We start from the raw sequence: 5,021 nt of genomic DNA, 5'->3' as shown, positions 1-5,021 counted from the left end.
AAATATGTCCAATTAATTTTTATATGTCAAAATAAATTAACAGTTTGCCAAGTTACAATTATAGGAGGCTGTGTGGTCCAGTGGTTAAAGAAACAGGTTTGTAACCAGGAGGTTCAAATCCTAGCTCGGCCACTGACTCACTGTGTGTGACCCTGAGCAAGTCACTTAACCTCCTTGTGCTGCGTCTTTGGGGTGAGACGTTGTTGTAAGTGACTCTGCAGCTGATGCATGGTTCACACACCCTAGTCTCGTATCTTGTAAAGCGCTTTGTGATGGTGGTCCACTGAGAAAGGTGCTAGATCAAAATAAATGATGTACTTCATACAAAGCTAATGCTTTGACTAGGGTGACTACTTCCTTAGAAATGGAATAATTTGCTTGAAATGATATAATGCCTTCAGGTCATTTTCAAGGAGGGAATGGCTTTGGTTTGTAATCAATATTGATTGTGTGCCCTGCAGAGAATGCATTCTCAAGCACATCTATTGATCCCAGCTGTAGCTGTCTGTATTAAATAATAGCTGTAAATGTATTGAGGAATCAGGTACAGAGATAGCATTTCATGTGTCTATCATATGCTTTTTTTAAATTGTCTTTCTATTGCATATAAAAGTAAATGATCCTTATTCTCCACATTAGCCTGATTTGCTCTACAGTCTGATAGATGAACCCACCCTGGCCCCAACTTCTAACATTGTGTCTCCATGCTCTCCCAAACAAGGCAAACGAAGGTCTGTCCATCAGCTGCGTTTTGCATTCTTTTATACAGCTTGTCTATCCTCTTACAGCACCTCTTCAGGCATTCGTCAGGTATTTGTCCAGCTACAGCACCCTTTTTGTGCTATCAAGCTTGCTTGTGATCCATACTCTACCATGCTTTCAAAACGTGTTACACTTTTCTATTTAAATTCTTATTGCATGTTACATCACCTTGACAAACACTGATGTACTGCTTTTGTAAAACATATAAAATACAAAGTTAAGTATGAGTGTACAGTATTTAAATACAATCTCATGCTGTACTAAATTAACACTATGCGCAGTTTGTGATGTATCAATACAGTGTTAGAAATTTGCATGGGACGGACATCCAACAGTATTATTTAAATGACCAGACTTCGGGCAATTTAGCAACCAGGCGATCGTTAAATCGGCTCTGAATAGTTGTAATAACTTGTTCCTTCCCTACAGCTGAATGGACAGCTTCAAACAGACTGATCAGCAGAATCTGATGAGACGTATACTCCTTTTATAAGTGTGATAAGGTTCTCCACAGCAGAAACCTTTGTAATGATTAAACGTGCAAATAGTCCATTACTACATTGAATAATCTAATGGGATGTGATCGCCACATCAGCAGCCGCCAGTCCTTTTAAGCTGTATGTTCACCCAACGGTTATAAAAACGATTCATTTTTCAAAAAGTTTGGGGAACACGTTCTGTATTTGTTGAGAGATGAAAGATAAGCTGTGTTTTTTTTTTTTTTTCAAAACAAACAAAGGCTACGAAATGCCCTGAGACTCTGGTGGGACTCTGCAGAGTTCCGTCTTTTCATCACATCTCTCAAGGCAGATGAAGTGGAAAGAAATGTCGTGGTGTTGCAAGCTCCTCGTTCCTGCCATGTATAAAGGACAGCACATTCAAAACCTATTACCCTTCACACATTCACGAGCTTGGGGGGGGGGGGGCATGGACAGAGACGGGACTCAAGTCCTTCAAAGCTGCAGGTCAAGTCTTTGTGTGAAGTAGTAAATTCACCTGACAATTCAGTGCTTGTGTGTTTTTAGCACATCTCAACTGTGCTTCTTATGGTTTAATATATTTGGGTATATTTAGAGTGCACGAATTAAAATCATTATTCAAGTACTTTGATAAATATGTGCTAGTCTAATATATTGTAGCAACTGATTCAATAATTTTGTAAAGCAATTGGCAGAATATGCCTGTCACAACCAGGAAAAACAAGGAGTGGGTTTGGGAAAAAGTACTCCAGCCTTTTATATATATATATATATATATAGTATGGATGAATGTAATGTAGATATTGTATTTAACAGCATGTTATCAAATAAACTACAAAATGATATTGTAGAAGTCTAGCAGAAGCCATAATAGCAGTACAGTATTTCACATTAGATTCGAAAATGTCACATTTTCTCAAATATTCTTGTTAATAATGTGTTGAAATATGCCCAGTACACAGGACAGTAAATGATATGGTCCAGATGGATCACTGTGCTGTGTGTTTCTCCTTCGATGCATTTCGACATTACGTTTTCGTCCAATAGACTGGAAACAATGTAGTTGATTTTTTTTTTGTTTTTTTTGTTGCTGTTTTGGTTTGACAACATAATGGGGAAAAAACATGTTACCAGAATGTAAAATAAAACATGTTTTTTTTTGTTTTTTTTAATTTAAAAAATTAATTTGCAATGCACTCAGTAGGTCTTACAGTGGCCCTCGTCTTAGAGATTATGTTCTCGCCATACCACTTTGTTTGATGGGTCTGCTCTTTAGTGTAGAGATTCCCCTTCTTGTGCCTCAACAAACAAGCCACCAAAAGAAAGCTGCTGATGCGCGCAGTGCATTTTCAGGGGAACAGAAAAATCTGATCTTCTTGTGTTGCTTCTCTTTTTTGCGTTTTCTCTCTTGTCTTTTATCCCCTTTAATTGGAAACTACCTTGTTTTGTTCTTATGCCAAAGCGAACGTGACTATGAAATCTCAATACGGTCAGTTCAGATTTAATACACACAGTGCACCAGCAGGCTGCATGCGCAGATTCATTTGTTTTTAAATAGAAGAATAATAAAACCTACCCGGTAACAGTGAAACAGTCAACAAACATGCGGGATACGCTGGCTCCGAAGCAGTGAAGTATCTATGGTGTTTGAGCTGAGCATTGGCTGGAGTTTAGCTTTTGCAAATACCCTGGGGTTTTGGGGAAACGCTGCATCTGGAAACACTGCATTAGGGCATCTGTTCAGTTGTTCTGTATTGAGCTAGTGTTGGGGGTTTAAAAGACAAGAGAGCCCAGACTAAAGAGTGTTTTTTATTATTATTTTCAAACAAAATATAATGAGAATACAGAAGAGCCAAGGATGTCAAATACAATTTAGATGTATGAACAGCCCTCTGTCACAGAAAGATGCTCCCTCCTGTGCAAACACTGTTCACTACGAAGATGCTAAATTAAAAAGAAGTCATACAAATTTGATAAATCTTTAACAATGACAAATATTAGAAGTCCAATAAAACTAATCTCGGTTTTTAAATAATCAAATGTATATGTATTCAACTTTTGAGAAACAAAAATTACAAGTTGTTATCTGGTAAAAGAGATATGACTAATTTCGCAAAATTCTGCGTACACTTGTAATTTACTAGTGTGTGTGTGTGGCATCCACATTTCAAATGTCAATGTACAGTGTGTCCTATCAACAGTCACAAATTAAGTTAAACACATACTATTGCAAAGTCTCAATATATTGCATAGATACTTCCTTTGCTTCTTCACTGCGTCTCCTGGAAACTGCAAGGTAAACACACCATCAAATATAAACATTGCCTTCCAGCAGCAATGAAAAGGCAATAAAACGTTTGAAATACGTGGCTAAATGTAAACTACATATACTGTTGGAACATCTGTTGGGAAAGAAATCCAAAAGAGGGAAAGGTTTAACTTAATTAACTGAAAACTGTTAGATGATCATTTATGGTGCCTTAATTAAACTTCTGGTTTCATTACCCTTAGATTTTAATAGAACATTAGCCCATAAGAGGGAAATAATGTGAAAAGTTATTGATTTTTACCCTGAATGACCACATTAACTCCTGGGCAATGGCTTCTCTGACACTGTTCAAATTCTACACAGCATGTTCAGGGTGACGTGGCAGCAGACACCCTTTGTATCACTGTGGGGTGCGTACACCCTGTGAGGGCGTGGACGCCCTGTAGTTGCAACGTAGTTTAATACTGAAGCACTGCAGTATAGCTAGTCCCTTTAGGGACTGAAACAGAACAAGGGGTTGTGTCAGTTTGCACAGTGGCTGTAGCCGCGCTCGTGGGTTTCAATGGGAGTCACTGACCTGTTGTTTTCTTGTTGCAGTGCAGAGTGATGCTGAGAGCCCTCCTGCAGAAAGATCTTTGCCTGATCATTCTCCTGTTTGAACAGCTTGCTGGAAGAGCAATGAAAATACATAGTATTAGAGGGAAGATGGTAAAACAAAACACAGTACAGTATTTGTGCAGTTTATTTGCAGTTTGCACTGTTTTTGTTTGGAAAAAAAAACATGCACCAGAGGAAGGTGAAACTTGACAGATGGCCACAAGACTCAAGGACTGGTGATCGAGGGCAATGTTATGACAAAGTTGAGGGGCAGCTATCAGTTCGCTGTGGCATTACTAATCTTAGGCATTACTGCAACAACAAAGTTGTCCTTGTTCATTCCACCTTTATCGTTACTTGTTCAGCTGCACGACATCAGAAACAGACTTTTGTGAAACCATCAAAACCCACAACTGGCAAATGCTAAAGGAAAGCAAGAACTGTGGAATTGTGATATTGATATGATAGATTATATGTGATTTATTACCGGTCCCAAATGAGGTTTCAGGATTACTCTCAGGTGTAGCCACTGCTGGAAAGGTTTTATGAAATAGTGCTGTTTCATGCAGATTTTCATTCTGATTTATAACTATTGCCACACGGTACAAAATCTCGTGCCTGTGTAAAATGTTATTAATAAAAACCCCATTTAATAAAATATGCAATCAACATTTTAATTACAGCAAAGATTCATGTATGATCTTAGTTTATTGCAGTCAGGAACATGTTTATTTAACAACTCTGTTTAACTTACATTTTGTTTTGTTTGTACAGTAATAACTGTAAACATTTCACTGTCACCCGTCCTATGAAAAGAAGCAGGAATTTATGTCAATTCATTGCTGTTGGAGTAGGACTTTAGCATTATATTTAATCATGCTTTTTGGGGGGTTTATAAATTAGGTGGCGATAAA

This window comes from Polyodon spathula, chromosome 43 (genome assembly GCF_017654505.1).
Source record: "Polyodon spathula isolate WHYD16114869_AA chromosome 43, ASM1765450v1, whole genome shotgun sequence".
NCBI classification, from domain to species: domain Eukaryota; kingdom Metazoa; phylum Chordata; class Actinopteri; order Acipenseriformes; family Polyodontidae; genus Polyodon; species Polyodon spathula.
This window is presented reverse-complemented; position numbering follows the sequence as displayed.